The 11,034-nt window shown below is 43.4% G+C and overlaps 1 protein-coding gene across 4 annotated transcripts in view; it reads right to left on the bottom strand.

Moving 5' to 3' along the window:
• Window positions 1-11,034, bottom strand: part of MDM2 (MDM2 proto-oncogene) — a 53,138-nt gene that overhangs the window by 40,321 nt on the left and 1,783 nt on the right. The gene's annotated exons all lie outside the window — the stretch shown is intronic.

Genomic DNA, 11,034 nt, shown 5'->3' with positions numbered 1-11,034 from the left:
AGAAAGAAAGAGAGAAAGAAGGAAGGAAGGAAGGAAAGAAAGAGGGAAGGAAGGAAGGAAGGAAGGAAGGAGGAAAACCTAAAAGAACTGTAAGATTATGGATTTGGATTAGATGTCATTGAGGGAGGCTGCTTCCCAATGAAAAGGGGTATTACATGGTACAGTTACCAAAACACATTTGATTGCAGTAAAACTCCAATAAGGAACACTTTATATTGATCTTTATAATTAGGGCTTTTGTTGTGTGGGTTTTAGAGATTGGTCGATATTATTCTTTCCTTATATACTCTTGTCCAGTTTTGAGATCAAGGTGTTAATGGTATTATAAAGTGAGTTGAATAGCTTTTTCTGTTCTCCAAAACAGTTTGTATAAAACTGAAATTATGTGTTCATTAAAGGTTTGATGAAACTAGGCTTGAAGATGTCTTGGTATTAGAGATTTTTGACTACCATTTTTAATTTTCGAAATAATTATTACTTAGGGCCAGGCACAGTAGTTTATGCCTGTAATTCCAGCACTTTGGGAAGCTGAGGCGAGCAGATTACTTGAGGTCAGGAGTTTGAGACTAGCCTGGCCAACATGGTGAAACCCTGTCTATACGAAAAAAAAATTTTTTTTTAATTAGCTGCTAGGCTGGGCACAGTGGTTCACACCTGTAATCCCTGCACTTTAGGAGACCAAGGCAGGTGGATTACCTGAGATTGGGAGTTCAAGACCAGTCTGGCCAACACGGTGAAACCCCATCTCTAATAAAAATACAAACTAGACAGGCATGGTGGCAGGTATCTGTAATCTCAGCTACTCAGGATTACAAGCATGACAATCACTTGAACCCAGGAGGTGTAGGTTGCAGTGAGCCAGGATTGTGCATTTCACTCCAGCCTGGGTGACAGAGCAAGACTCCATCTCAAAAAAAAAATAAATAAATTATCCAGGCATGGTAGTAGGCATCTGTAATCACAACAACTCAGGAGGCTAAGGCAGGAGAATCACTTGAAGCCAGAAGGCAGAGGTTGAAGTAAGCAGAGATTGCACCACTACACTCCAGCCTGGGCAACAGAGTGAGACTCTGTCTCAAAATAATAAAAGGGCCAGGCGCCGTGGCTCACGCCTGTAATCCCAACACTTTGGGAGACCAGGGCAGGTGGATCACCTGAGGGTCAGGAGTTTGAGACCAGCTTTGCCAACATTGTGAAACCCCGTCTCTACTAAAAATACAAAATTAGCTGGGCGTAGTGGCGCATGCCTGTAATCCCAGCTACTCAGGAGGCTGAAGCAGGAGAATAGCTTGAACAGCAGACAGAGGTTGCTGTGAGACAAGAGTGTGCCATTGTACACCAGCCTGGGCAACAAGGAGCGAAAGTCCGTCTCAAAAAATAATAATAATAACTATAATTATTATTATTATTGTTTAGTTTTATTTCTCCTGAAGTCAATTTTGTTAATGTTTTTCTAGAAAATTAATTATCAGAATTTTCGATTTTTTAGATATGATCTTTTGATGTATGTCTCTACTATATCTGTAATTATGTTGTCCTTTTATTTTATTTATTTATTTATTTATTTATTTTTATAGAGACGGGGTTTCACCATGTTGGCCAGGATGGTCTTGATCTCTTGACCTTGTGATCCGCCCGCCTCAGCCTCCCAAAGTGCTGGGATTATAGGCATGAGCCACTGTACCCAGCCTATGTTGTCCTTTCCAGTCCTCATATATGTTATTTAATATTAGGGATGTTAGCCAGGCACCATGGCTTATGCCTATAATCCAGCTGCTTCCCAGTGAAAAGGGGCATTGCATGGTATAGTCACCAAAACACATTTGATTGCAGTGAAACTCCAATAACGAACCCTTTATATTGATCTTTTTAAGCTGGGGCTTTTTTTTGTTGGTGGTTTTAGAGATTGGTCTATATTATTCTTTCCTTGTGTTATCTTGTCCAGTTTTGAGATCAAGGTTTTAATGGTACTATAAAATGAGCTGAGTAGCTTTTTTGGTCTTCAAATTCTCACAAAAGTAGTCCTGCCTTGCAGGCCTGTCAAGCAGTCTTTGGTAGCATTCAAGTCCTCCTCCCAAGGCAAATTGTGGTTGGCATGCCCAGTAGGTTCCTTGAGTGGGTAGGAGAATCCCTGCCCTTGAGCTTCCAGCCTCTGCCTGGACACTCCCTTTTCCTGGTGGCTGAGGCATTTGGAACTCTCTAACCACTACAACTGGCTCAAGATGAATCTGCTGTTGGTCTTCAAAGTGGTTAAAAAGAAACTGCCTCCTCCCTGATGAGGAGCTGCCTCACAGTCATAGGTCTCTTTAATTTTTTTTTCCTGTGGCTAGATCTAGAAGGCAACCGCCATCTAATCTCTGGCAGTCTCTAGATTCAGGTCACTATAACATTTGCTTTATTAAAAATGCCATGATAGTCTTTGCTTCTTTATTCTAAGCCAACACTGTCACTTACATAGATTATGTCAGATGTTTGGGGTCAGTCTGTTCCCTAGGACCCAAAGTAAATGGCAGAAAGTTAAGCCAAAGAAGCACAAATGACCCACCTTGCAGTACATGACTTGCTGAGGATAGCTCAGGAGATTGCTCATTGGCTGAGAGTCTTAGCAACATAGTACATTTACCTTCACTGACCGCAGCAAACAGTGCAGCTGCCTTACCAGCCCTAATTGGTCATGACCGTAGGTCGCACTATGAACAATATTGTAAGAGATTGTTATATACAATGTGGGGGTTGCACCTTTAATTCACTCCAGCTCAGACAGGCAGATAGAAAAGTAGCACTTTAGGCTGGGCATGGTGGCTCACACCTGTCATCCCAGCACTTTGGTAGGCTGAAGTGGAAGGATTGCTGGAGCCCAGGAGTTCAAGATCAGCCTGGGCAACATAGGGAGACACGATCGCTACAAAAATAAAAAAATTAACCAGGTGTGGTGGTGCATGTGTGTGGTCCCAGCTACTCAGGGGGCTGAGGTGGGAGGATCACTTGAGTCTGGGAGGCTGAGGCTGCAATGAGCTATGACATCACCACTGTACTCCAGCCTGGGCGAGAGAGCCAGATACTGTCTCAAAAAAAAAAAAAAAAAAAAAAAAAAAAAAAAAAAAAAAAAAAAAAAAAAATAGGTGGAGGAATTAAATAGTAAGAATTCGATCATGATTGTATAGCATAGGAATAATTAGTTCACTGGAAAAATACATAAAAATTTCCAGGCCTTTCCATAGCTGGAAAGAAATAGTTGCCTAAATTAGTCTACTCCCTTACTTCTCATTATAAGGCACCTAAAAACTTTCTGCTAACCCATCTAATTTCACAGGTACCTTGATGCAAAGAAGGAGATGTTCATGGAAGGGAAATGCATAGTCCAGGTAGATCCACCTTTCCAAATTAAGGAACTGATATCCTGGTGTATAAACCAGTCTCTTTAATTGGATTTTTAATTTTTTTTTTTTTTTTTTTTTTTTTTNGAGATTGAGTCTTGGTCATAGCCCAAGCTGGAATGCAGTGGCACATTCTCAGCTCATCGCAACCTCCAAACCCCAGGTTCAAGTGATTCTCCTGCCTCAGCCTCCCAAATAGCTGGGATTACAGGCGCCCACCACCACACCCGACTAATTTTTGTGTTTTTAGTGGAGATGGGTTTTCACCATGTTGGCCAGAGTGGTCTTGAACTTCTGATGTCAGGTGAGCCGCCTGCCTTGGCTTCCCAAAGTTCTGGGATTACAGGCATAAGCCACCATGCCTGGACTTTAAAAAATTTTTTTTTGCTTGATTCTGAAAGGCCATATCCCAATTAAAGGAAAAAAAAAGAAAAAAGAAAAAAAATTTTTTGAGACAGGGTCTTGCTCTGTTGCCCAGGCTGGAGTGCAGTGACATGATCACAGCTCACTGAAGCCTCAACCTACTGGACTCAAGCGATCCTCCTCCATCAGTCTCCCAATTAGCTAGGACTGCAGGCAAGCACCACCACACCTGGCTAATTTGTAAATGTTTTTGTAGAGACAGGATCTCCCTATGTTGCTCAGGCTGGTCTCAAACTTTTGGGCTCAAGCAGTCCTCCTGCCTCAGCCTCCCAAAGTGCTAAGATTACAGGCATGAGCCACTATGCTTGGCCTCTTTAATTGTTTAAACAGCTCAATCCATATAGTTTTCTTGATTTCTAATTCTGTGATTCTATCTCCAGGGCTTTTGAATCTGGTACATAGAAGGTACTCAGTACAGCTGTTGGATGAATAGATGGCCAAACCATCATTGTTGTTTTGTTAGTTTTAATTTTTTTTTTTTTTCCAAGACAGAGTCTCTCTCTGTCACCCAGGCTGGAGTGCAACAGCGTGATCTCAGCTCTGCAACGTCTGCCTCCCGGGTTCAAGCGGCTCTCCTGCCTCAGCCTCCTGAGAAGCTGGGATTACAAGCTTGCACCACCATGCCCAACTAATTTTTGTATTTTTAGTAGAGACAGGGTTTCACCATGTTGGCCAGGCTGGTCTCAAACGCCTGACCTCAGGTGATCCACCCACCTCAGCCTCCCAAAGTGTTGGGATTACAGGTGAGAGCCAGCGCGCCTGGCCAACATTTAAAATTTTAATGGTGGGTGGATCACCTGAGGTCAAGAGTTCAAGATCACCCTGGCCAACATGGTGAAACCCTATCTCTACTAAAAATACAAAAATTAGCCAGACGTGGTGGCAGGCGCCTGTAATCTCAGCTACTTGGGAGACTGAGGCAGGAGAATCGATTGAACCCAGGAGGCAAAGGTTGCAGTGAGCCAAGATCGCGCCATTGCACTCCAGCCTGGTGGAGAAGAGCAAGACTTAGTCTTAAAATAAATAAAGAAAATAAAATAAAATTTTAAATTTTATGAATTACAGTCATTTTCTTCCCCATAGTATTACTCTGTAATGATTTGTTTCTGCAGAGGGATACAGGCTGACAGTTTGAGGTAGAACTAATTACATTTAAGGCAGATTGTAAACATCTTCACTCATTCAATAAAAACTTGCTAAGTGCCTATTAATTTGGATGCTCAGCTCCAAGTTAATAGGGAATTAGGGAATTGGGGAATACAATTATCATAATTTTTAAAAGAAACTGTCCCAGCTACTCAGGAACCTGAAGTAGGAGATCACTTGAGCCAGGGAGTTCGAGGCTGCAGTGAGCGGTGATGGTGTCACCACACTCCAGCCTGGGTGACAGAGCAAGACCTTGTCTCAAAAAACAAAACAAAAACTATAGTTCTTTTTTCTTTCTTTCTTTTTGAGATGGAGTCTCGCTCTGCATCCAGGTACATGCCATCATGCCTGGATAATTTTTTTGTGTGAATGTGTTTTTGGTAGAGACGGGGTTTCACCATATTGGTCAGGCTGGTCTCAAACTCCTGACCTCAAGTGACCCACTCGCCTTGGCTTCCCAAAGTGCTGGGATTACAGGCGTGAGCCACCGTGCCCAGCCCAAAACCTATAGTTCTTATATTTAACCACAGTGGAAGGTGGAAGGAGTTGCAACTGAAAATAGTTAGATGTTCTAAGCAGCATGTTGAAAAAGGTGGGGAAACCAGTCCATGTTTACTTAGAAATGGGAGAAGACTAGCAATCATTAAATAGAGAGTCCTATTGATCTCCAGGGTCTCACTCATCCAGCAGAGGTTTAGGAGGCAAACATAAGGTTAAAAATTGCAGGCCTTTCCAGAAGACTGGGGAACCACACAGACTGGTAAACCAAGAACTGTTGGACATTAGTTGCTTTCCCATTGTTTTTTGCTATTATCAATAGTGTTGTTTCTAGGCATAATGGTGCATGTCTACTCAGGAGGCTGAGGTGAGAGGATTGCTTTAGCCCAGGAATTGGAGGTTGCAGTGAGCTATGTTTGTACCACTGCACTCCAGCCTGGGCAAGAGAGCAAGACTCTGTCTCTAAAAGTGATAATAATAATGCTGTGATAAACTTCCCTGCATAAAAATCCTTATGCAGGGCTGGACATGGTGGCTTATACCTGTAATCCCAGTACTTCAGGTGGCTAAGACCGGAGAATTACTTGAGGCCAGGAATTCAAGACCAGCCTGGGTATGGGCAGGCGAGGTGGCTCAGGCCTGTAATCCCAGCACTTTGGGAGGCTGAGGCGGGCAGATCATGAGATCAGGAGATCGAGACCATCCTGGCCAACCTGGTGAAACCCCATCTTTACTAAAAACACAAAAAATTAGCTGGGCGTGGTGGCACTCGCCTGAAGTCCCAGCTACTTGGGAGGCTGAGACAGGAGAATCATTTGAACCCAGGAGGTGGAGGTTGCAGTGAGCCGAGATTGTGCTACTGCACTCCACCTGGCGACAGAGCAAGACTCTGTCTCAAAAAACAAAAAATAAAAAACAAAAAACAGAAAAAGACTAGCCTGGACAACAAAGAGAGACCTCGTCTTTACAGAAAAACAAAAAAATTAGGGCCGGGCACCGTGGCTCACGCCTGTAATCCCAGCACTTTGGGAGGCCAAGGCAGGCGGATGACCTGAGGTCAGGAGTTCCAGACCAGCCTGACCAACATGGTGAAACCCTGTCTCTAAAAAAATAAAAATAAATAACCAACCAACCAAACAAATAATAAATAAGCATGCCAGACTCAATGGCATAAGCCTGTAGTCTCAGCTACTCAGGAAGTCAGGAGGCTTAGGTGGGAAGATGGCTTGACCATGGAAGTTTGAGGCTGCAGGGAGCTATGATCTTGCCACTGCACTCCAGCCAGGGTGACAGTGAGACCCCATCTTAGAAGAAAATCTTGTTGCACATCTTTACTTTCTTGGGATAAACTCCTGAAAGTGGATTTTCTGGGTTACAGGGCATGAGTATTTTTGTGGCTACACAATTTATGGTCTCATAATGAATGTAAGAGGGTACTTGTTTTCCCACACCCTTGACAGGACTAAACTTGGAAAAACGTGGATTTGTCAGTCTCTCCGAAAATTAAAATGTTTGTCAATTTTATATGTTTAAAAATTTCATTGAAGAACAATTTCAATCCATTGGAAATAATTGTAGAAAAAGGAATTTGCTTTGTGTTGTATTTCAGTGACTGTTGGGTCTTTTTTTTTTTTTTTGTATTAATATTCCTGAGTTGAAGTAAAAGTGTTCATTAATGCTTTACCTTGTGGGCTTAACAGTGAAGTGTGATACAAGGAAAAAGGGGTGGTGGAAAAGATTTAAAAAAAAAATGTAACAGGGCCGGGCGCGGTGGCTCAAGCCTGTAATCCCAGCACTTTGGGAGGCCGAGGCGGGTGGATCACGAGGTCAAGAGATCGAGACCATCCTGGTCAACATGGTGAAACCCCGTCTCTACTAAAAATACAAAAAATTAGCTGGGCATGGAGGCGCGTGCCTGTAATCCCAGCTACTCAGGAGGCTGAGGCAGGAGAATTGCCTGAACCTAGGAGGCGGAGGTTGTGGTGAGCCGAGATCGCGCCATTGCACTCCAGCCTGGGTAACAAGAGTGAAACTCTGTTTCAAAAAAAAAAAAAAATGTAACAGATTGGTTGTGATGGCTCACACCTGTAATCCCAACACCTTGGGAGGCCGAGGTGGGCAGATCACCCAGCTGAGGTCAGGAGTTCGAGACCAGCCTGGCCAACATGGCAAAATCTCATCTCTACTAAAAATTAGCTGGATGTGGTGACACGAACCTGTAATCCTAGGTACCTTGGGAGGCTGAGGCAAGAGAATTGCTTGAACCTGGGAGGCAGAGGTTACAGTGAGCCAAGATCACGCCTCTGTACTCCAGCCTGGGTGACAGAGTAAGACTCCATGTCAAAAAAAAAAAAAAAAAAAGTAACATGATAAGAAATGAAGGCAAAAAGAACACACATGGGAAAGGAAAATGATGGGAAAGCAGATGGGCATAGACTCCGGCTGCCACACAGGCTCTTGCCTGAACTTGCCCCTTTGCTCGTATCATTGCCCTGTCTGATGTTTTCAGTTTACAAGTTGAGCAACTGCAGCTTCCTTTGTCATTAGAAGAGGAAATGAAAGAGCAAGGGTAAAAGAATTACTGGAGCCAGCACAGAATGTTTTTTGTTTCATTTGGGTTTTTTTTTTTTTTTTTGGCACCAGGCTTGTTTTGTTTTTTTAGAGGGAAAACCCATGTGTTGCAACTTGTTTGGTCACCAGGATTTTAGTCCTCTGACCTTCAGACGTTAGTCATTCCTGCCGGTTAAACAGTTCCCTCCCTAGTTTTGTACTGGCCCTTGGGTTAAACACAACATGGCCCTTCTAACCTCTCAGAAAAGCCTGAGAAATGAATTCAAATCTAATAAGCAGCATTTCTGAATGTTAAAATGTGTGTGAATTGGCTACATATTATTTTAATTTTTTTTTCTTTTTGCATTAAACATGTACACCACTCACTAACTGATATATATGTTATACATTTCGTTCTCTCAGGATCTTTCCTATTTAGTGAAATTCACTGAGCTAAAATGTAATGTTAAATACTTACAAGAGGCTTTGGTTATAAAATGACTGAAGAGGAATTTCTCCATAAATAGGTTTGGGTTTAGAAAATCTACAATAGCAGTGGCTACACCTAATGACCAGAAAATGACACAGCTCCTCCTCTTCATCTTCCTCCTCCTCGTCCTCTTCCTCTTCCTCCCCCTCCTCTTGTTCCTCTTCCCCTGCTAAGCCTGGCCCAAACCTGGAAGCCCCCAAAAGCCACGCCCTGGCGAGCAGAGGTCCAATAGACTCCCTTAGGGACTCTCGGTCCCTCAGCTACTCGCCTGTGGAGCGTTGCCGTCCTTCGCCCCAGCCCTCGCCAAGGGACCAGCAGAGCAGCGGCAGTGAGCGGGGTTCCTGGAGATGCCAGCGTGAGGACAGCCGCTCCCCCAGCCACAAGCACAGGAGGGAGAGCCTAGCCCTCGGCCCACGCGACACCGCTCCTCCAGGTCTCCATAAATCGTCTTTGGGGGATTCCACCACACTCCATGCTCTGGAGCCACGGGGAGTGTCCCCTCTTCCCCAGCAGAGCCGTGGGAGGGTCCTTGTCTGCCCCGCTTTGAGCCTTGGCAGCCCTTGGACAGAGGGCTCCCTTTCCCTCCCTTTTTTTTTTTTTTTTTGTTCCTGTGAAATGTTCATCTCTGTGAGTTTTTCCTGGTTCACATGTTCTGGGGGTTTTGGGGTGGGAGGGAATGCAGATGGGAGTTGGGGGAGGGGAGGATAACAGCTCAGGACACCCCAGCCTGGAGTCAGAAAGAGCCAGGGAGGTATGACCCTGCTTGGATCCAAAAGTTCCTGGGGTGATGGTGGTTTGGGACTGGAGGTTGTGTGCCATTTTCTTGGAAGGAAGGGGCAGAAATTGGAATTAATTGGTCCCTGCTTCCCCCCATGAGGTTGTGTACCCCGCCCCCCAACTTTTCACGTTTCTTAAAGGCATTTTGGTTTTTAAAAATCTGTACAGCAAGAGCAACTTTTTCTGTCAAATAAAAATGAGAAATGCAGGGAAAAAAATGTTTTCAAGCTTAGAGGCCATCATCCACTTTAAAAGTAAAGTTACATGGTTTTTATCTCACCATCTTACTTAAAAGTGATGCAGGTAACTTAAAAAGTGATTTGAAAACATTAACAGCACATAAAAACACATAATCCATAAAACACAACACCTAAAATATGATAGAAAATTATTTAATAGAGTAATTTTCAAAAGTAAATTGTAGTTATTCTTAACAGAAGACTAGAGTCTTTGCCACATTTTAAAAACAGGTAAGGTTAAAAAGAAAGAAAAATAACTAGAGTCCAGACCATACTAGACCAGAACTTTTTCAGCAAAATTGAAAACAGTTATTTAGCTGATTGTGAAAAGATAAATCCTATGCATCATGTCAGAAGTACACACATGATCGCCAGACAGGATGGCTCATGTCTGTAATCCCAGTGCTTTGGGAGGCTGAGGTGGGAGGATTGCTAGAGCCCAGGAGGGTGGCTTGAGACTGCAGTCAGCTGTGATTGTGCCACTGCACCCCAACCTGGGGCTCAGAGACCCTGTCTCAAAAAACAAAAACAAACAAACAAACCGCACAACAACAACAAGAAAGAAGTTCACCATCAACCAGTTTATTGATTTACCACCATTATCTTCTTGACCAAGTATCAAAATATTTTAAGCATGAATTCAGCTGTGACCCTTAATTCATTAATTAATTCATTTACTTTTAGAGATGGAATCTCACTATGTTGGCTAGGTTGGAGTGCAATGTCTATTCAAAGGCACAACTATAGTGCACTACAGCCTTGAACTCATGGGCTGTAGTGATCTTCCTACCTCAGCCTTTCAAGTAGCTGGCACCACAGGCTCACACCACCATACCCAGCAATTCATATATTTAGTGAATGTTTACTGGCACAGTGCAAGGCATTTGAAATATAGCCTGATTAAAACGTACATAACCCTTGCCTTTTTTGAGCTTGCAGTGTAGTAAAGGAGAAATAAAAGAAGCAAATAAATATTTAATTGTAAACTGGGATGAGGCATTAGAAGGAAAAGTCCGGGTTGCTAAAAAAGGCTGGTAAGTCTCTCAGAAGATTCAGAAGACTCTAAGATACCATGAGTCATGATCACTTGATTACTCAGAACTGCAGCATTTTGGTACAGTTGGTGGTATGTTAATATTTTCTTGTTCATATATGTGTCCTTGCATAACCTTTTAATGCCATGTTCTTTGGCCTTTAAGCCATGTTCTTTGGCCTTGAAAGCTCTGTGGTGAAGGGCTCTATCTTCCACTTCTTCCTACTTTTCAGGGTATAGCACAGGGTGCTGTAGGCAGAGGAACCTTAACTCATGCTCCTGACTTAATAAAGGACTATTTCTTTGAGTCTAATTGGTTGGGAAAGACCCCTTGCTTGGATTGCTTTGCCTAAGAATTTTGTATTCCTAGCATCTAAGAGTGGCTGACGGCCAGGCGCGGTGGCTCACACCTGTAATCCCAGCACTTTGGGAGGCTGAGGTGGGCAGATCATCTGAAGTCGGGAGTTTGAGACCAGCCTGGTCACATGGTGAAACGCTGTC

Source organism: Cebus imitator, unplaced genomic scaffold, assembly GCF_001604975.1.
Source record: "Cebus imitator isolate Cc_AM_T3 unplaced genomic scaffold, Cebus_imitator-1.0 Scaffold25, whole genome shotgun sequence".
NCBI lineage: Eukaryota > Metazoa > Chordata > Mammalia > Primates > Cebidae > Cebus > Cebus imitator.
This window is presented reverse-complemented; position numbering and strand designations above follow the sequence as displayed.